General features: G+C 51.6%; 1 long non-coding RNA gene across 1 annotated transcript; it reads left to right on the top strand.

Annotated features, from left to right (window-relative positions):
* The first annotated feature begins 2,896 nt into the window (after window positions 1-2,896).
* On the top strand, window positions 2,897-20,673 carry LOC134112527 (uncharacterized). Its single transcript, XR_009945859.1, has 3 exons — window positions 2,897-3,230; window positions 8,729-8,806; window positions 20,419-20,673. It is a non-coding gene; the product is annotated as an uncharacterized LOC134112527 (long non-coding RNA).
* The last annotated feature ends 1,373 nt before the right edge of the window (window positions 20,674-22,046 follow it).

Here is a 22,046-nt window from a genome sequence, read left to right on the forward strand (position 1 = left end):
CGGCATTCCGGCATCATGAGACCCAAGAAAGAAACAGCGTGGCGTCCAACCCTTAGATCGACCTGCTGGATCTATTGATCAGTTACATACTTTACCTCGGTTACATATTTTTTCCCATCTCTCTAGATCTTTTTTGTTCTTCTCTTTTTTTGGGGGGGGGGGGGATCTAGCAGTTATGTTTAATATTTCATCAGGCTCTTCCACTGTCGCCGCGTTTCGAATCGAACCCTTTCTCAGAAATTTCGTGTAATTTGAACCGAACAACTAAATTGGTGGTGGCAGCTTGGCTGGATTATTGCCTTCCCCTTCCACGCAGGCTCTCTGACTCTCCCACAGAGCGCATCCATTCTCCCATGTGTTTGGACGGTGCTCAAGCTCAGCCGTTGCCGTGCCACTGCCAAGCGACGCACAAATTCTTTGATTAACCATCACGATTGTTTATGCGTTATGAAAGAATATCTAATTGATATGCAGAGACATTTCATTCCGTCAACTCTCAGCTCGGGCTACTGCTTCATCTCCCTCTCTCTCTCTCTCTCTCTCTCTCTTTGTTTTCAGCAGGATTCGACATTAGAAATGGGAGGAAAAAAAATACTTGTCAAGGACCTTTGCTGTTGGGTTTCCGGTGTTTATTCTGATTGGCAGCAATCACAACAACCGCTTGATGAGTGATGTCAACGAAGGACAGAACGAGGCACTCGGCTACGTAGGGAACGAGAGAAAGACTAAAGAAAAGAGTTGAGAAAAAAAAGGAGTGAGAGAGAGAGAGAGCGAGGGAGAGAGGTGCCATAGGCCTTCATCATCGTTCGCCCACACATATTCCATCCACTTCTACATCACTCCATTACCTCCATGTAAATGACAGCTCTCTGTGTCCCGCTGAGGGGAGAAAAAAGGCCTATTAACACCACAGCAGAGAAAGCCCGGGCACTGTTCAGCCCACGCAGAGTGGTCCTCCTTCACCCTCACACTCCCACACACACACACAAACACACACACACACACACACACACACACACACACAGCTGGCCGGTGGGAAGATGGGCGGATGCGAAGAGGAGGTGGGCATGCAGGATGGCCATTCAGTGGGAAGGCTGTTCCTGAAGAGTGCCTGATTTCCCATCGCTTTGCGTAAGACAAAGGCAGATTACGGACAACGTCCATTCCCCCCTCTCGCGGCCCCCAGGGAGGGGGGGGGGGGGGGCGTGTTTGGGTTTGCCGCTGCCCTCCCAAACCACGATTGGAATTTGGGATTGCAACGTCAACACACGTATGTGTTTTCTCACTTGCTCTCCGTCCAGTGCAGGGGAAGCTCGTGACTTGTGAATCCCGGGGGAAAGGGTGTGAAGCCGTCCCTCGCAGCGCACCTGTCTTTGTGCGATAATAAAATTCCCCCCCGGGCCGGGGGTTGTTTTCAAGGCTTTTGCGGAGGAGAAGGCCAAACAGTAGAACAAGGTGTGGAAATCTCTGGCATCAGCAGAATCAAATTCCGTAATTCAATCCAAGTAGACGTGTGTACATGTGAAGACCGTTCCGGTATCAATACTAGCGCATGCTGTTTAGAAAAAAGTAACATGAACAACATCCACATCATGTGCCGTATCACGTAGTACCTTTCAATATCGTTTGCCAATATAAATATATCAATATCAGTCAAGCACCAGTGTTATTTACTTATAACTTTTATATTTCTACTCATACTTGAATTTAATTTCTTAATTGTCCTGCTATTTATTTTTTCTGAAAAAACTGTCAGTGTTTCCTCTTTGATCTATTTCACTATTCCATATACATATTGTGTCCGATCAAAAGAACTCGGTATAAATGTGAATTGTCTCCTCCAGACTGTTCAGAGACAGCGTTACGTCACGAGGAGACTGCGTTTAGCTCTTAAGCTGCAGCTAGCTTGTAGCTACAGCTACAGCTGGCTTGCCCGATGTCGGCCCGTGGGCTACGCACTCCGCTGGAAAAATATTAATCGTAGCCGCCGCGAAAGCAAAATACGGCCCATGACTAAACAATGATGAGGAGCTTTAACTTAGAACTTCAATGAAATACAAAGGACTGCTGAATGCGAACCAACACGCTCGCTAGCTGGCTAGCAAACCCCGGGTAAGACTTATTAGCTTGCTAGTACTAGCTAGCAAGCTAACAAGTCTAATCCAGGGTTTTAACAACCCATTATTCATTCAGGCCTTACGCGAGGTGGCATTTTTAATATATTTGCGCAATAAAAGTTTAATCTCGTCCCAGGGTTCAAGTTGGCGCAAGAACGGTTACATGATGACGCGAAAAAATGAATTGAATTCGGTAAAAAGCAAAGTGCTTGTATAGGTTGAATAGAAGCTTAAATCCTGTGAGATGGAGATGTTCCCCAATGTCTGGCTCCCACCGTTGATAGTTCAGTTCCACAGTTCAATGGAATCTTCAATAATATTTTCACAATGTGTCCCTTCACTTCACTCGTATGACAAAAGAACCTCAGTATGTTTTTAAAAAGAGCTTCTATTAAAAACCCACCATCCAAATTAGCTTCACACAAGGCCGCTTACGGCACCGACCAATGTTCTTTCGCCGTCCGATCCGTCCTCCATACACCCGTCTTTCAGTCTCCAGCCCTCTCAATCACTAATTCACCTTCCTCTGCAATTTTTTTACATTTTTGGAGAAATACGTATTTGAGGAAATTCAATTTGTACGTTTTTACATGCAGTTAAAAAAAAAACACAATGACTGACGAGTGCATTCATGGATACACACAGACCCACACACAGACCCACACACACACACACACACAGACACACACACAGACACACACACACACACGCGGTGTTGGGGGGAGGAGAGAGACATTCTTAAGACTGCCTTCGTGGATCACTCTCACTTACATAAAGAGAGTCGACTCTATTGCGCGCAGGAGGCAGAGAAGAGGAGGGAGGTGCAGATTCAGGGACAGAAGTTCTCTTTTATATTTATTTTTTTACTCAGGGAAAAAAAAAAACTGAGAAGTTTGAAGAGGGCAGCAGAGGGGAGGAGAGAAGGAGGGAGAGAGAGAGAGAGAGAGAGAGGGGGAGAGAGAATGGGGAAGGAGGAGAAAGACGAGGAGAGGGACGCAGAGAGACAGGCGGATGGAGGAGAAGCAGCAGCAGCAGCAGAGAGGAGGAGGAGGAGGAGAAACAAAGCGTGATGACTGAGGAAGTGCGCGGTGCCTCGCGGGGCCATGTGCTCAGGTACGTCCCGTCTACATCCTCCCTCTCAGCAACGAGTCTTTCTCACGTGTCTCCTTCTGCGTAGACAAAAGAGTTCAGTAATAACGCATGAGGTAGGACGGCCTTTTCTTGTCGCTTTTTTAGAAGCTTAGCATTCAAAAGTCTTGGATAGTTCTTTTTGTTAGTTGTGTTTGTGCATGTTTTTTCACTCACCTTTTCCTGCTTTTAAATCCCACGCACAGCTTTTTTTTTAGGGGGGGGAGTGGGGGGGGGGGGGGGGGTTGATGATGAAATTATTTGTATAAATGTTGCATGATATGATTTGCACCAAAAAAAGGACAAAATTGGAATTGTTCATGTCAGATTAATGCCACAGTAGAGCAAATTGTGAGATTTTATTCAGATCCGGCTGTCTCTTACCGCACATGTGTTTGTGCGCGTGTGTGTGTGTGTGTGTGTGTGTGTGTGTGTGTGTGTGTGTGTGTGTGTGTGTGTGTGTGTGTGTGTGTGTGGAGCTGTGATGGTCTAGTATACTGGATATTGGCAGGACTGAGGAATGTGTGAGACTTCTCCCCAAGATCTCTTTGTTCCCTCTCTCTCATTTTCTTTCTCCTTTTTTCTCTCCGGGATTGTACACCACACACACCACACACACACACACACACACAGTCCAACCAACTCTTGCAGAAAACCAGTTGAAACTTCCCACCGGCAGGAGAGAAATGTCTGGAATGTGATTATCACGTATTTGTGTTTATTTTATCACTGCGGGTCGCTCGCAAAGCAAAGAGGAAACCAGATCAGGCGCATGCCCGGCCCTTTGTGTGAAACAGTGTGTGTGTGTGTGTGTGTGTGTGTGTGTGTGTGTTGACATGTGTGTGCTCAGTGCTGGTGGGTGGGGAGGGAACAGGGTGGGAGGGGGTAAGAGCGAGAGCTATTTGGCAGTGCACGTGAGTGTGTGGGTGGTTGCGTGGGTGTCAGGGTGAGTGGGTGCAGAGCTCTCTTTGAGTGAGAGCACATGTGACTCCAAGTGTGTGTGTGTGTGTGTGTGTGTGTGTGTGTGTGTGTGTGTGTGTGTGTGTGTGTGTGTGTGTGCGTAAGGTGATCGTGTGTTTCCGTGTACGGCCTTTGCATCAAAAGGAGGTGGAGGGTTAAAAAAAAGAAAAGAATAAGAACAGAAAAAAAAGTGCTCCCATTTCCAAAGCGCTCTGTCTTTCTTTATGTTGTATGCTCATTTACACGCATGTACATGTGCACACACACACACACGCGCGCGCGCGCACACACACACAGCTCGGGCGCCTGTCAAACGCAGTGCATTCCTGAACGCTCAAACACACAAGAGTCCGAATGGTGGGATGAATGCGGGGAAAATTCAGCTGAAACGTGAGGACAAAAGCCAGGGGGACATTTAAGAGGGTTTAACTCGGCAGAACCCTGGGAATTGGGGAGGGGAGCGTGCACGTGCACGCGCGCACGCTTACATCAACGCTCCGCACTGAAATGAGAATAACTGAGCTGTGTATACATCACACACACACACACACGCACGCACATGCACATGTACAGCTGCGGCTCCAACAGGCTGTTAGAGGCTGGGACAGAGGGGGGGATTCCCAGGGAGGAGACGGTGAAAACACGCTGCATCTCTGGCTTCACACTGCAAACCGGCACCGAAACACACCGGTAAGACGTATGGCGGCGGTGCGCCAGGGACTCCGATGGTAAACCGTCAGCTTCACCTTCAGGTGTAGAAAAAAAATACCCGGGTGTCTGAAGGGGGTCGTCGAGCGAGTATTAAGGTCTTAAATGAGGAATATGACATTTGCAGTGAAGCATTTCAACTGAAAAACACTCCAATTAGCGCCGGAAGGAATGCGAAGCCCCCCCCCCCCGCCCCCCGTTGACCTCTGCGACGCTCCCGAGCAATTCAATCAACATTTTTCGAGGCCTCAAGAAAAAATAGCGTTTTTGAAAATGTTTTTTTTTTTTTTTTTTTTTAAATCTTTCCTGCTGCGAAAAAAGCCTCGCAAAACGTTTTTATCTGAGACTTCAAAGCCGGGCCGGTCCGCTGTTTGTCGTCTGACACAGAGACGAGGGTTCAGTGGACGCTGCAGGTCAAACCTGTGCGTAGGATGGAGAGGGAGGGGGTGGTGAGGGGGGGGGGGGAGTCAATATTGCTCACTCACAGTCAGATCAATAGAGACGCAGCGAATGGAAAACGCAGGCCCCTCTGCTGAGAAGTGAAGGGGGGAAGTGCGGGATTCTCCCCCAACTCTCTACGTGTCCTGCAGTGGCAGATTGAGCATGTTGTGAATTGCTGTGTGTGTGTGTCTGTGTGTGTGTGTGTGTCTATGACATGGATTATTGGATTCAACGTGCTGCAGGTCCAATAATATTTTCTCTCAGGATGACACAGCAAACAAGCTAAATCATGCATTATCTGCTACCTCGGTGAGACCTCAACACATTATAAATGATGCACTTCATGGTTCAAACTGTGAACTTCAGAACTGGCCGGCAGGGCTGAAGGGAATTTTCTCTTTGCCAAACAGATACGCTTCATTTCGGGTGGATTAAAGGTCTGAACAAGTGTGAGCGCATTTCACAAGCTCGTGAAAAAACGTGACGCTGTTTCATAATGCTTTCTCCTTCTCTAAGGCGTCTACCTACTATTGTCAGTCACAGACGCCCCTGAATCAAAGCCTGTCGGCTCTCACCGGGCCTTTTAAAAGGCGTTTATCTTTGTCCGTTGATGCCTGTACGGGTTTCGTTTGGTGATAATCGGCCTTCACAAATAAAACATTTAATGCAAAACCTGTTTCCACGTCCGTATACAGACAACCAGTCGTGCAAAGGGTTAAATTCACATTGCCAAAAACTGTCGATGTGCAATATTTCTCGTAAGCTTGCATCGAAGAAACACCCGTATCAAACAGCAGGAACTGAGGTCACGACTACTCATAACCAGAAAAGAGTGGGAACAGTAATTTATTCAGGGAATTTCACAATATGACCCCCAAGTGATGATGATGATGACGATGATGCTGCTGCTGGTAATATTGTCAGTGCAGCGGTTGGGTGAAAACATTTGTTAATTTCCCAGATTGCTGTGGCAGAATCACTCTCACTCTCAAAAAGAGGCGATAAAAAAGTGTGTGGGGGGAGGGGAGGGGGGCAGGGGGAAGGGGGGGGGGGGCAGGTGAGCAACCACACCCATTTTAACGGGGAAATTTACACCCAAATGTAGATGCATAAATTTAAGCGAGCAGGTAGAATCCCACTGCGAGTGTATTTCCCCAAAGGGAAAGTAGTGTGAGGCGAGTTTCATACTCAGTGTGTCTTGACTGAAGAGACACAGTCGAATTGCTCACTTAAATGGCTGTGAAAGTTGATAGTGTGTTTGGCTCAATCAGGAATCAGGGTTAAAGCTGCTTTGTTGAGCTACCTGGGGACCTTTCCCTCTCTCTCTCTTTTGTCACCTGTTTTCGCCGAGCAATGAGTTAGTTCAGTTAAAAAAAAAAAATACAAATGAAGGAAGGAGCTGAACTAATGATGGAAACAAAAGCATTGACTCATCAGCTGGAGACAGAGTCCATCGTTCCACGGACCCTGCGAGAATAGAAACCTCCTCTTTCACCTGTTGGGCTTTTAAATGGAGTTTGCTGGAGAGTCTGACTCCCCCCCCCTCCCCCCTCCCCCCTCCCTCCTGGACCCCCACATTGAGAGCAAGTGTTATTTCATAGGCTGAACGAAGCTGCAGCCCGACTGGTGTGAGTTTACCGCCAGCCTCCACCCCGAGGAAGCAGAGCCAGAGAGATAAGAGAGAGAGAGAGAGAGAGAGAGAGAGACATCAGATGAGTGACAGAGCATTACGTGATGCATCGATCCTCCTCCTTCCTCGCGCATATATCCGCCGCTGTCTCAGCTTGATTTACGGAAACTTTTATTTCGGCCGTCTGTGATGTTTTCTCTCAGCCCTCTCATGCTGTGTGTGTCCTGTGTGCGCGCGTGCGTGTTGTCTACCGGATAGATCCAGGAGCTCCACTCGAGGAAGCTGACCGCAGGTCGGGCGGTTTTTTTCAGCCGAATGCAGGTAAAACTATTTGTTTGAACGATTTGCATCTTTAATTTAAATGCTTACGTTCTGATATTGTTATTATTCCCAGAAACAACGTACAGATGAAAGATATGCCAACCAGGCACATATATATATATTTTTTTTTTTTTTTGGGGGGGGGGGGGTCTGTTGTACAATAACTGCAAGTTCATTTCTCCTCGGTTTGTTGGATCATAACTGCGTGTAAGTCGCGGAGGCGTTTGTGTGATCGTGCTGCGATGTGGTTTTAGACTGTTGAACATGGCATTGCAACAGTGTGTGGTCTCCTCTGGCAAGACCATTGTGCACTCTTCACGTGCGTGAGCGTGCTGGCGCGCGCTCCCGAGCTCCATGTGTGTGTGTGTGCGTGCGTGTGTGCATGAGAGAGAGAGAGAGAGAGAGAGAGAGAGAGAGAGAGCCACAGAGGTGGTAGCCTGTGTGAGTTGGGCTGGAGGAAATTCTTGAGTCTTGGAATGCGTTTACCCCGGGGGAGACCCCGTGACTTCGGGATAGACAAGGGGAGAGACGGGGAGGGAGGGAGGGAGGGAGAGAGAGAGAGAGAGAGAGCAGTGGCCTATTGTGATTGCTTCCCTAAAAAACAACAGAAAGTGGTGCTGTTGACTGCAAGAGGCCCGCGCATCGCCAATGAAATGGCTCTGCGAAAATGGTAAACTATCAACCTTTTTGCTGTTTCTTTTTTTTTTTTTTGGGTCCTAATTAAAACCATGCGCCTCCACTTTTAGATCCAGGGATGCTGCATCCAACAGGGGGCACTTGTGCCACATGTAGCTGGAACTCATTCGTTACCAAAGTCCCTTTTAAAAAAAAAATTCAAAGTAACGTTCTTTCATTTTTTTTTTAATTCTGCAAGATCTGGTATTAATCTGGTGTCTAAAAGCAGGACGACGTTGCAGCGGCGCGTCGTCTCACTCACGGTCCCAGCCCCCCCCCCCTCGTGAGCTCTGTGGCGACGCAACCATCACGTTGTCCAAACGCATTCATCGATACCAGCGCGTGAAATATTCTGTAAATGTGAAAGAAATCATCGACGTCGGAGAAACAAAGATACATTTTCTAATTTCCAATACGGCTTTTCTGCCTGAGCACTTCGGATGGGGGGGGGGGGGGGGATGCGGGGGATTCTGGAAGTCCGTGCCTGGACAGACTTTTGGGGGGGGGTTTGTAGCGTCCCAGTCGGCCCGAAAGCCCGCCCACGCGGCGCCGTGTGGGAGTTCTAATGAGCAATCTGTCCCCTCGTGAACATCAACCCCCTTCGGCAGCTCGGGCCTTCTTCTAGATCTCCGTGGGATGAAGGTGTCGGCGATGATGATGATGATGTTTGACGAGGCTCCTCTGAAGCCCCTCTCTCTCTCTCTCTCTCCCCCCCCCCCCTCTCTCTCTCTCTCTCTCTCTCTCGCAGGCCGGAGCTCTTCGAGACCAGCGCGAACGGCGCCAGCGACCTCAGCGACCTGGACCCGAGTGGCTCCTGATCCGTCTGGTAAGAATCATGCGTTATCTTTTGATTTCAACTGATGCGCAATTGGCGCCGATCCATCTGTCGGAACCAGGTGGGAACCAGACTCCAGCGCTTTTTGCACAACGGACCAGTGTCCGTACCAAAAAACTGCTCGTCACAACCGTGATCCTTTGCCCGGATCAAAGACCCAAAATATCTGCAACCTCCCGAGCTCAGTTGGAAGCATGAAACATGCAGGTGAATGTAACCTGAAGAACAACCTGTTGACACACACACACACACACACACACGCGCGCGCAGCATGTTCGGCCCGAGCGCTCCCACGTGTTTCCCTCTGCTCCCTTCAGATGCAAGTCACATGACATCCCTAAAGAGGTGCTCAAACACTCAGTGTGGGCGCTGCATGTGGGTAGACAACGCGCGTGTGTGTGTGTGTGTGGTTTGTATCTGCGTGGGTGAGGGAAATAAAAGCCAAAGCTCCAGAGCCGTGGGCCTGTGATGACTCTGTGTGTGTGTGTGTGTGTGTGTGTGTGTGTGTGTCCGTGTGCGTGCCCAGCCGGCGGCTCTGGTCCCGGGTTGCGCCGCCTCCCACGCTGGGGTACGGCTGGGCCTGAGTGGGAGGGAGGAGTGGGAGGGAGGAGTGGGCCGCGGCTGTGAGTCAGTCTGTTGAAGGGGAGGGGGGGGCGGGGGGCGAGAGAGAGAGAGAGAGAAGCCAGTGTTGAGAAGAAAGTTCATTGTGAGGAGGACCGGTGAGAGGCAAAGTTGCAGTCAGGGGAGACGGGGGGGGGGGCACAAGGAGGGAGATGTGACAGGAGGGGGCCTCGAGTGGAGGCGATGAGCGCCCCCCCCCCCCCCCCAGATCGCTCCAAATCCCGGATGATTAACACAGAGAGGGAGAGGCGGCGCGAGCGCGACTGGTTCTGCCCCCCCCCCCCCACCGAAGACAGATGGCCGCATCGGACCGGGTCCCATCTGCTGCACGTACACGTCTGTCACCGCGGCCTGTCGAGGATTCTGAGGGGTCATTCACTCACTGGTGGAGCTGCAGGTTGCAAATAAAATGATTTTAAAATAAATGAAGCAACTAACAACCCCATGGATTAGTCTGGTCCAGCTGTGGTCCATGAAGGTGCCTTTAGGAGGCAGCAGGTGTCGTTGCTAGGGAAAGATCAGCATCAGTCCAAACCAGACCGTGTTTTCATTTGAGCTGCATCTCAAAGGGGTGGGGGGGGGAGGGGAGTTCGTCCTCAGAGGCGGAGGCCCGCAATGACCCCCGTCAGCTCCGGACCAGCGCCGGCGTTTCTGGGCTGGGCCGCTCGCTCTGATAATGGAAGGTGGTTCTCCAGGAAACCCAGAGGGAGTCCAGCAGTCTGGGGTGATGAGGTGGGAGGAAAGGGGGGGGGGGGGTGGGTGGCGTAGATGGGGGGGCGGTGGGGAAAAGGCGGAGGAAAACATATGTATATATATATATATATATATATATATATAAATATAAAAAAAGTAGCGAGGAGCGGGAGGGGAAGGACGGGGAAGCGAGGGACAGGAAACGCTGGTCAGAGCGGGAGGGGAGAGGGGGGTGGGGGGTGGGGGGGGGGGTGGAATGTTTCACAAGAAGCCTTCTCCACCCTGTGGCGTCGGGGCGAGGGCGTCTGCCGTCGGTGCAGCCGCTCGCACCGCCGCCGGTGTCCCCAGTGTGACCCCTCACCTCCTTGGCGGGGGCCTCATATCCTGTGAGCGGGCCAGCCGGCAGCGGAGTCGGGCCTTCACATGGCCCACGTTGTGTGGTGGTGGAAGAGAGGGAGTCTCACGTGTTTTTTTTGGGGGGGGGGGTGGGGGGGGGGTTGTTGGTTGGGGGGGGGGGTTATGTTCTGACACCTCTATAGGAAAGAGGAAGAGGAAAAGGGGGAGTGCGGACAGGAAAGGAGGAGTGGGGAGGGGGAGGAAGGGGACACACAGGCTGTGAGGTGGAGCGCTGGGTCCCTTCAAATGAGTCAGGACACACACACACACACACACACACACACACACACACACACACACATACACACACACACACACACATACACACACACATACACACACACAGGTTATTAAAGTTTTAATGATGTTTTTTTAATTAAATCGTTTTGTGTTTGCAATTGAAGGATAACTCTGATTCATTCAAACTCAATCATTTCTGTTGGTAATAATAAGTAGTGAGAAGTACATTTACTGAAGTACTCCTTTGTGCTACTTCATTCATACTAAAAGAAGCTAAAATGATCCTCAAGGAATGGCTTTTAAAAACATGAATAAACAACAACTGTCCTTTAATGCTAACACCACCGCTATGAACTATAACTTCATTAAGGCTGCTGGGGTGGTTTGTTTGAGGTTGGGGGGGGGGGGGGGGGGAGGTGCAGGTTAGGTTTCCCTGTATGTCACTGAAGGTTCGGCGTTATCACAGGGTAATAAGTACACACACACACACACACACACACATTGAAACAGGGGGGCAGTGGAGAGAGATAAGACAGAGAAAGTCATGCCTCCGCTGCGTGACCGTGACATCACGGCTGTATCCGTGTGCTCCCTGTCGCCCCGAGCTGGAAACACACTGGCCTCATATAGTCCGTGTGGACCGTGACACACGCACACACACACACGCACACACTGGGAGAAGCCGATATGTCCTTGGTTGGTTGCAAGCATGTGTTTCTATGGCGGTGTGGGTTTAAGTGTGAGTGTGTGTGTGTGTGTGCGTGCGTGCGCGTGTGTGTGCGTGTGTGTGTGTGTGTGCGTGCGTGCGCGTGTGTGTGCGTGTGCATGTGTGTGCGTGCGTGTGTGCTTGTGCCATTTTAGTGAATGAAATGACGTCGCTGTTGCGTCTGTTCTTGTCCATCACACGCTCGCCAGAGACAGGTGCCTCCATGGCAGTGCCTCTGTGTGCGTCTGTGTGTGTGTGTGTGTGTGTGTGTTATCACGTGATTATTGAAAAATAATTAAAAACGTTCTTTAGAAATTCTATAAAAACTAGATTTTGTAAATATTTGAAATGAACCTCATAAATATAACAGTGACAAAGACGTTCACTTTGTGTCCTTTCCATGGAGACATATTGCAGCTGCTGCCCTGCAACAAACAACAAACACACAATAATGCCATTATGTTACTTCTGAGACAATTTAGAGGACCTTTGTAGCTTGTTTTATCCGCCCCTCTAATGGGAGCTCTTATTATCAGATGTCTCAATATAATAAATATATATTTAATATTTAATAAGTGCGTTTATCTTTTAAATGCAGTTGAACTTTCTTGTGTAATGGTGTGTGTGTGTGTGTGTGTGTGTCACTAGCATCAAACTGCTTCTCAAGTCAACCGGTCACAATTCCCATGCCGCCCGGCTGCCTGAGTTCACACCTTTTTGTCCACAGGAATCTCAGGAATCCCCAGCTTCCTCTCCCCTGCGATCTCCATTGTTAGTGTGTGTGTGTGTGTGTGTGTGTGTGTGTGTGTGCGTGCGTGTGACTACATGAAGGAAGGCATCTCCGCCCTTGTATCCACCCACAGCGCTGCTCACTCAGTGACTGAGTCACGTTCTAAAATGGCAAACCGCTCAGTTCCAGAAACCCCTTTGCTGTCCAAACCTGTGGAGACGAATGAGTCTTATCACTCACTTCAGCAAAATAAATGAAAAATGGGTATAATGGCAATTCATTTCTACCCATTGGGATTATTTCTGTATTAAAAAGTATTTTTAGTAAAACAGGAATATTTACATCCTAACATAAAGTAATAAAAGCGTCTTGCAGAGTGTCTAATTCCCATTGGCTGGCGAGGTTTGCCGTTCGATAGCAGCTGAATGACAAATAATCCCCAAAGACGGCTGGCAGGGAGCAGCTGGATTAAACGGTACAACTGAAATAGCTCCGAACGCGAACATCGTTCATTTCTTTAAGAATAAACGGAAAAAAGGAAATTCTAAAGAGGAACCATCTTGTTTTAAAACCGTCTCAACGGGAGGCGACAACCGAGGACAAAGTCCCCCTCGGTGACTCCTGCGGGCTAACGGCAGGTCTGGAGCCAGTTCCCCCCCCCCCCCCCCTTTAAGAGGCCGACACACGACCGGCTGTGATTCACCCCAGTCTCACTTCTAACCACACACACACACCAACCACACAAGTGGGGGGGTGTTAAAGCCTCTGCTTCATGAGATGTTTTCCTCCGAAGGTGAAGAAATAAAAATGATGGAATATCACTAAGAGGCGTTTTAAGGGCTCTCTGGACTCCTCACCCACCTGACTCCTGCCCCCCGTTGTGAAGCATCATCAACAAACCCCAAGTTTTATGTACGCATTACCACGCCGTCACCGAGATGGGACCTCGAAGGTCGTTCTTAAGGGTGACGATGCCGGCGGGGGAGGGCGGCGTCTTGTCAAATATTACTTAACTTGTTGCATGACTCACTGAGGTTACTTAAATACTCATGAATGGAGCGTGACAAAGGCGTTTCTCCAGCCCCACTAAAGGCTCAGTGTGTGTGTGTGTGTGTGTAACCGGAGCGTAGCATGGGCGCAGCGGGGCCTTTGATGAGTCACAAGGCATCCTGTGAGTAACAAACCAGCTATGCCATTCCCCGAGTCTTTTAGGATCCCATCTGAAGACAGCAGCCCCAAAAACGCTGCGAGGGAGGGAGGGAGGGAGGGAGGGGAAGGGAAGGGAAGGGGGGAGGGAGAGAGAGAGGCGGGGGGGGGGGGCGGGGGAGTTGATAGGCGTGGTCGGCGGAGGGGGCGGCGCGGCAGGATGCAGGTGAGCCGGTTGGAGTTAGAGGGGTCAACAGGTGACAATGACCCCTCCCCCTCGTGGATGGTGCCTTGTTTTGTGCACCTTTGCTTCATCTAGTAGGTCTTTATCTGCCCATTTGTCCACCAGAGGTGTCATTCATCAATAATCAGTTCTATTTTCTTTCTTTTGGTTTGCGAGACAGAACGTGGAGACAAGAAGAGACAAGATGTTCAGCACACACACACACACACACACTGTCTGTGTGTGTGTGTGTGTGTGTGTGAGAACGTATCGGTAGAGAGTGAAGTGCTGCCAGTGTGGCTGGAAGTCATAAAGACCCCTCTGCTGTGGCCGCTGTGTGTGTTTTCAGTGGGGGGGGGGGGGGGGGGGGGCTGCCTCTTTTCCCTTTTTTAGAGACGGGTCCCCTTTTTTTTCTACAGGGACCCCTCGCTCGCTGCTGGGCGAGTTTCCTGCAACACACACACACACACACATACAGAAAGAGAGAGCGAGAGCGAGGGGCCGCCCTCCCTCCCTCCCTCCCTTTTTTTTAAGTTCCTCCTCCCTCCTCTCTTTTTTTCTGAATGGATGCCCTCTCTCTAACCTCCATTGAAAGCTGTGTAACAGGACACGGCCCCTCTGCTGCAACAGGCCCGGCCTCCCTCTTTAACAGCCACGCTATAAGAGAGAGCTGAAGGACGGGTCCACAGTGTGTGTGAGAGAGACGGGGTTTGTCCAGTCAGTGTGGGTCAGGGGCTCGAGGGGGGGGGGGGGAGACGCAGGGAGGACGAAAGGGGGAGAAAGAGAGAGAGAGAGAGAGAGAGAGAAAAAGGAGGGAGAGCGCTGCGGAACATGTGATATAGCGAAACTTTGGCGGGGGCTTAGAGGGAGTTTAACGGCTGCAGTGTCTCCGGAGCTCTGGGAAAGCACCTTCAGCCCAGAGGGAGCCTCACACGCTGTGTGTGTGCGTGAGTGTGCTTGTGTGTGTGTGTGTGTGTGTGTGTGCGTGCGTGCGCGTGTGTGTGTGTGTGAGAGCCGGCTATGTAGGGCTGCTGCTGTCACTTTAAGCCTGTTACTGATTACACGCAGAAGAATGCAACGGGAGGAGGAAAGGAGAGGCAGAGAGGGAAGGAGATGAGGAGACTCGTCCGGGCGAAACCTTCCCCCAGCAGTCCAGCTCCGGGAAGGGTCTTCTTTTGGGTGAGAAGCTGTCACCCGCGAGTGTCTCCCCCCCCCCCCCCCCCCGCTCTCTCTCCTCCACTTGCTGTTGGACCAAGCAAAGCTAACGTGGAGGGGGGGGGGGGGGGGAAAGGATCCCTCTTTGAAGCCGCGGACACCCAGAAATGGAGGAAAAAACTAAGGAAGAAAGCGAAGAGGTGGAGGGTCGAGTTTGGGGGACGGGGGGGGGGGGGCGGGGGGGGGGCACCACTTTCACCCAGACGGGTAAGTGAAGAGAGCCACGGCTGCTGTTGATGGATATCATGTGTTACAAGTTAAGGTTGAGAAACTGCTCCCAGAAGAGGCTGGGGTCACAGGACCCAGAGAAGGATCCCATCCAGGGGGGGTGGGGGGGGGGGGGGGGCGAGGAGAGGACGACGTCTCTTTACCAACAAGACTTTTTTTTTGTTGAGAGGACGGGGCCTGGAAGTGAAACGAGCCCGTCTTTAGTGTCTGGAAGCCGGGTGAGTGATTGGCGGCGGCCGGGGGAAGGGGGGGGGGGGGGGGGGGGGGGTTCTGAGTGGAGTTGGAGTTGTGGTGGGGGACGGGGGGGGCCACGATGGGGGGGGCAACGTTCTACTGTTGGTGCTGTTAGAATAGTTCTTTGTCTTCTTCATACAGAGGCTCCATTTCCTGTTTCTCTGCTGCAGTCACGCAGTGCCCCCCCCCCCCCCCATCTTTCATTTGACACAGATAGTGCAGTCCACTCCTTCGACTCAGCAGCAGAGGGCATGAATGAATGAGTACTAGTGTGGGGGGGGGGGGGGGGCAGTGAGGGCTTCTTAATGAATGGAAACCACAGCGGGCTGATGTGATTGGCTGCAGGAGAGAGTGACGAGTGGCACGAGACTTGATGCTTGAATTGACTCGTATCTGCACCGTCGCCCCTGGTTACCTTAAAGCGCCCCGCGCGTGTGAGAGATCGTTTGAATGGATGTGTTTTTCTAAAGGGGGGGGGGGGGGGGGGGGGTTAGTCCCAAGCTGAACACTGTGTGTGTGTGTGTGTGTGTCATGGTTTTGTTGAGGCCGCTACGTCACTCATACGGACGCATCCGAGGGAACAGCTTTCTCCTGCGTTTGCACATCTGGATTTCGACCCCAGATGCTTCAAACCGGGTCAGTGAAAATGTACCGATGTCACAATCGGAAAACACGAGGAAAGGCAAAGGCCTTGAGTGTGCATGTGTGTGTGTGTGTGTGTGTGTGTGTGTGTGTGCGTGTGGTCACCAGAGCCCGTTCACACCAGCAGCCTGTAGCCATGCGGCGCTGAGGCGGCCCCTTTGTTTCACTGCAGCTCATCCGATAGCCGCTCCTTCAGCTCCACCACAGATTACCCGCGGCTCCTTTGCTGCCCCGTCGCGACTTTAGTTTATGGCACCAGGAAGTGTGTGTGTGTGTGTGCATGTGTGTGTGTGCGTGTGTGCATGTGTGTGTGTGTGTGTGTGTGGAGTGGTGATAAGGAACCAGCCGTAAACCGTCGCGTTGGAGCGTGAGGATCTATCAGCTCTTCTTCTCAAGCCAGCGTTTCCGGCGCGTGATAGCAGGGGGGGGGGGGGCTAGATTGGCGGTTAGATGCATCGCAGGTATCTAGATGAGGGAGATTAAATTCCCTGGTGGAGATTAGCACGGAATCTGTCCTCTGCCTTATCGCGCCCCCCCCCCCCCGGCTGAACGAACCTTGGCCTGTCCTACTTGGCAGGAACAACACCTAAAACACTTCTGGGACAAGTAAACCGTTAGTGGAAAAAAAGGTACATTTATAAATCCTGGTTGATTCATGTAATGATCATTAGGAAATAAAGGTGAAACGGGGGGGGGGGGGGACTGGTTGGTGGGCAAATACCAAGAGCAATTAGCAGTTCAATTATAATAACTTCCTTTAATTGAGGTTTAGAAAAGGGCAGACGTTGTGAAAGGTTGATTTAATTCTGCAATCATTTTCTAAAAATCCCAATTAAGGGGAATTAAACAGTCGCGTTGATTAAAAAACAAAAAAAAACCTTTTAACTTTTCCTTGTGGTGGGCATGCGGCGCAAAGGTCACACAAGCAGCCCCTGATTGGTGTAGGCGCCGTTAACTGGACGGAAGAGTCTTCATCTCTGAGTGTAGTTTCACTTGTTACATTTGTCGGCGAGTGTGAAAAAGGCCACGCGGGGGGGGTGTGCGGGGGGGGGGGGCGTTGAGGACCGGGTTGCAGCTCGTTAGCGTCAAACGTCCGCGCCACCAACGGTCTCCCCCCCCGCGGAGTCGTCGTCATGGAGGCCCCGGGGGGCGGAGGATGGCGGCAGGTGGGCGGAGAAAGTGAGGTGCGAAAAGGCCCCCCCCCCCCGGAGGGAGTCGAGCCATTAAGTCGCAGGTGCGCCCAGGCGTTAGTCGGAGCCGCCTGGAAACGCGCACGCGGACTACGCAGGCCGGTCTCAGGAGGCGAGGCGTTGTGACACACGGCGAGGGAGCAATCGTCACTCATCACTCAATTCTCCACTTTCCTTTTCTTTTCCTTTTCTTTTCCTTTTTTTTCCGTCTTGCTGCACGACTCGTCTTTGTTTACGCAGCAACAAGTCTCGCTCTCACAGGTCCGTCAGAGCTTAGCGGCGTGGCTCAGACGTCACCGGGGAGCAGTGGGTTTGAAGCGGATGAGGCCTGTTTGTGTGTGTGTGTGTGTGTGTACTCAAGAACACTCTTCCAACGGTGTACTAACCACACACACCTGGCCTCTTTCCTCCTGTGCTCATATATGGGCAACGCTTCCCCTACCTGGGCCCCACTCTGACATTCCAATAAGTGGCAGTGTGTGTGTGTGTGTGTGTGTGTGCGTGTGCGCGAGGAAGACGTTGCGGAGAAGGTGTGCACGTCATGGAAAAGCAGGATCAATGGGCACGGCCCCGCGCTTTTAAGGTGTTCCTTTTGTTTTCCAGAGGTAATCAGTTAACACAATGACTCAGCCGGGCTGATAATTCAAAGTGGCTGTGGTGCGGTGAGGGGGGGGGGGGGGGCGGACGTCAATGAGGGAACCGCGGCACCTATTGTACCAGCTGAACGCAGCGCGGAGGCAACCGGGGGGGAAAAAAAAAACCCATGCGTTATTCCCCGTGGATCAGTGGGATTATTAGATTATTAGATCAGGAACCGTGCTCCTAATTGGAAGATAGGGGTCTGGTAGTTTCATTTATTATTCCTTCTGTCTCCAGGGCTACGTGTCCGTGTGTGTGTGTGTGTGTGTGTGTGTGTGTGTGTGTGTGTGTGTGTGTGTGAGTATTCAGGGTGGAGGCCGTTCAGGTATCAGAGGCCGTAACGTTCCGCCCTCGGCCTCCTCGTGTTCGGGGCTAACGAAGCAGATTTAGGGCTGCGTTTGCCAGGGGGCGCCGTCGTCTCTCCTTAAACCCCGGTGACCCCCACAGACGGGGGCGGGGGGGGGGGTTACAGGAATGCCCTCGCGCTGACTTCGGAGGACGGGACACTTTTCAACCTTCTGTCCCTCCTCCTTACTTTATATTTATATTCTTTTTTCGTCTTCATGAAAGCAGCTTGAGAAGAGAGGTCGCTCTGCGCCGTCATCTCGCCAGCTCTTTCCCATCAGTCCAGCCCCCCCTGGAAGAGCCTGCAGACACCCCCTCTCTCTGGCCCGGGGGGGGCAGGGGTACGGTTTGAAGCTGGGTCTCCCTTTTAGAGAAGCTTTTTAGCTCTCTGGCCTCTGGGCCTGGATCCAGTTCTTCACCTCCAGTGACAGCAGCACCCAAAGGAACCGTTTGGGATCGCTTTACATGCAGGTTTCATCTCCTCCGGTTCTATTAAAGGGAAGAAAGCGAAGGGGAGGGAGGGAGAAAGTGACTTGAGAGACAAGGAAGGAGTCTGGATAGCGAACAGAGGTGGCAGGATCAGAACTATTGGCTTCCAGGCCTTTTCACTCCCACATCACAACCAATCGGGCCAACGGAACCGCTGAGGGGCGATATCTGATTGGCTGCTGGCCTCGTGGAACGAGGGCTTAAATTGGCGGCGTCGCCGCCTGGTCTCGTCTTCAAGGGATGAAAGTCCGATGAACCGGAAGTAAATATTACCTTCCTAAAAATACTCTATGAATTACTAAAATAATTATTTACTCATCATTTTGTGAAATGTGTTTTGATCTAATCGTTTAAATCTAGCGCTGGTACATTTCCAGATTTCCTCTGGAAGAATAACTGTAGATAAGATACGCTGCGCTGTAACAGTAAGGCGACTTTAAAAATGGAAAGAGGCGCACACCGCTCACACACACACACACACACACACACACACACACTCAAACAAAGAGAGAGAGGGAATGCATCCACACCCAGCTCACACATCCTACACCCCCACCCCCACACACACACACACACACATGCCCACGCATACTTGAGCAACAAACAGCACATGCACACAACCAATGAACCAATCCCCCACTGCAGAAGTGCAAGTACACACACACACACACACACACACAGTGGTACAGTGGTCACCACCTACTTTGAGGCGAAGGCAGGGTAATGGTTCAGTTCCTCTTTGCTCCCCTCAGCGTGTCTGTGTATGTGCATGCAGATCGGGTGCATGTGCAGGTCTGTGTGCACATGTATGTGCTGTATACGTGTGCACAGCTGTCACTATGGGAATCTGTGTGTGTGTGTGTGTGTGTGTGGATGTGGATGTGGTCAGGCCCAGTCATCTTCCAGGCAGCTCAGAGGAAACCCACATCAACTGCCATACACCACACTCTAGGAATAGACCAGCCCAGTGCAATGGCACGCCCGGCCCCACCATTCCGCCCCCCCCACCCCCCCGGCTCACCCGCCCTCAGGCCCCCTGGCGCTCGCACCCTTCCCACACCCACCTCCCTCCACCCCTCTGGTTCTTCGCCGGAGGCCGGTTGCAGGAGGCGCTTCAGTCGCGCTGCTCTGTGGTGCAGGGGCCGCTGACCCCTCCCCGCAGCCGTCTCTCCGCCAGCTGTGCACCGCCCCCCCCCCCCCCCCCCCCCCTCCCCACCTTCCAGTGTAGCTGGCGGATGTTGCGCGGAACGGATATATGGACCAGGACTTCCTGGTCTGTGTGCCGGTCATTGTTTATCCTCCCATCAGCCGACTGAAGAATGGAGTTCCAAGCTCCAGTTTACACTCACTTGTCTGTTTTTTAAAATTATTTTTTAATTTATCTTAAGCTTAAAGGAGACTAAATCGCCGTTAGAGATTACGTCGTCGAGTGTAAGTGCCGAGAACACGGGGCCCTCTGCTCCGATCGCCCTGCCGCCCGCTGGCATCGCTTTGCTACAAAAGCGCCGGTCATTGACCTCGTCCCGCTTTCGCACCAGAGGCCTCAATTTCAGTGGGAATCGCTCCGCGTGCCCTTCGACCTTTTCTGCCCGCCCCCCCCCCATGGCAGCATCACCAAAGCATGGAAAAATAGACGGAGATAAGACACGGAGGACCTTATCCCCCCCCCCGTTATCTCGCAGCTCTTTGAGCTCACTGAAGGCTCACCGGTCTGGACCTGTTAATGTCACACGTTCACTTACGGCGCCGCTGACAGCTTTGAAATGCATCCCGTGTGGGGGGGGGAGGGGGGGGGGTTTCATTCGAATTCCCCGTGTGTCTGTCCCACTCAAGTTTTTCCTCCCTCTCTCTCTGTGTGTCTTTCAGGAAGAGGAGATGCGAGCCACCAGCTGGTCACACTGATCAACGCGGTCACGGGGGCTCAGGTGTGCCCCTCTTCACCTGCACCGTGAGGTCGTTGAGAGCAGCAGGAGGGGGGGGGGGGGGGGCGCAGTGCTCTGGTCTACGTGCTGCGTAGGAATCTGCTCAGGAGATGTTCCTCATCAGATCACCTCCCGTGTCCTTCCCTTCCCTCGGGCTCATTTTCTTCTCTTCTGCTTGGTCTCCACCTCTCGACCCTGCGCCCCCCCCCCCCCCCCCCCCCAGTCTTAATCCCGGGGGGGTCCATCGGCTGTCTCTGTGGTCGCTGTCGGTTGCTCAGTAGGCAGTGTAGATCCTGTGTAGCAATCAGCAGCTACATCTGGCTACTGGGTCTCCGGCGGCTCGGCCCGCTCCCATTGGCCGGTGGCACATTCCAATCCTCCGATTGGCCCGCGAGGTCAGGAGGATGAGGGCGTGGAAGGAGGGTGGTGGTGGTGGGGGGGGGGCTTCATCCTGTGACCCCACAGACAGGATGTTCTCTGTGTCACAACTCTACAAGGGGCCCTTGTCGAGGCTTTTTGTGTCGCTGTTGTGTCGTGTGTGTGTGTGTGTGTGTTTTTTTTTTTTTACTCCTTCCCCAATCGCCATTCTTTTAATTCTCCACATCTCTCTCTCTCTCTCGCTCTTTCTCTCTTTTGTTCGCTCTCCCTCGTGCGCCTCTTTGTGCAACATGTCCTCGGTAAAGTAACGAGAAACTTGCTGAAGCATCAACGAGTTATTTCTGGATTCATGCTTGAAAAGCCTCGGAGGTGAAGAGGTGCCCCCGTCCCGAACCTGGCATACAATGTAGATTTCTGTGTGGCTAACTTCAACAGCTACATTGTCTGCTGGGTTTCTGGCTGGTAACATAAGCAGCGTTTGTATAACCAGAAGGCACCAAAACAGAGGGTGAGTGTCGATTCAAACGCCTGACCCTGACTATTCAATAAAGAGGAAATATTTCTCATTAATACAACCGAGTGGTGCGTGCTGTGGTGTTTTTTTTATTTTTATTTATTCGGACTGAAAATCAGATTTGAAGAGAGGGAAAGAAACCTGGAATCTGCAGAATCTAAATTGATTCGGCGTTGCCGCTGGCGTCCCAGGAGTTAACCCCCCCCCGAGCGAGAGATGCCGGGAATATTCTAGCAGCTCGGCACAAAGCCGGCTGCTTGTCTGTCAGGCTGCTGTCAGGCTGCTGTCAGACGGGCTCCTTATTAGTGGAACAGCAGTGTCTTTCCCTACAGCCAACGCACACACACACACACACACACACACACACCTGGGATTATACCACAACACTTCACACAAACCGACAATGCTTTTGCCGTGCTCCTGTGAAACTTTCTTTAACCTTTTACAAAGCTCGTAGACCCGAAAAGGGACTTTTACATCTGCAAAATAAAAAAAGAAGAAGAAGATACACACAAATAAAATTGTAATTTGGCGAGTCTCTGTCAGGTTGTTTCTGGGTTTTTCCTTCTTTCCCCACATGTTCTCCACTCAGTGTGCACTAAATACGACGCATTAAGAAGACTTTATGCAGCGATTCATTCATTCATTCATTTACTTTCCTTTCAGCACGGGTCCGATTT

Source organism: Pungitius pungitius, unplaced genomic scaffold (assembly GCF_949316345.1).
Source record: "Pungitius pungitius unplaced genomic scaffold, fPunPun2.1 scaffold_25, whole genome shotgun sequence".
Lineage (NCBI taxonomy): Eukaryota > Metazoa > Chordata > Actinopteri > Perciformes > Gasterosteidae > Pungitius > Pungitius pungitius.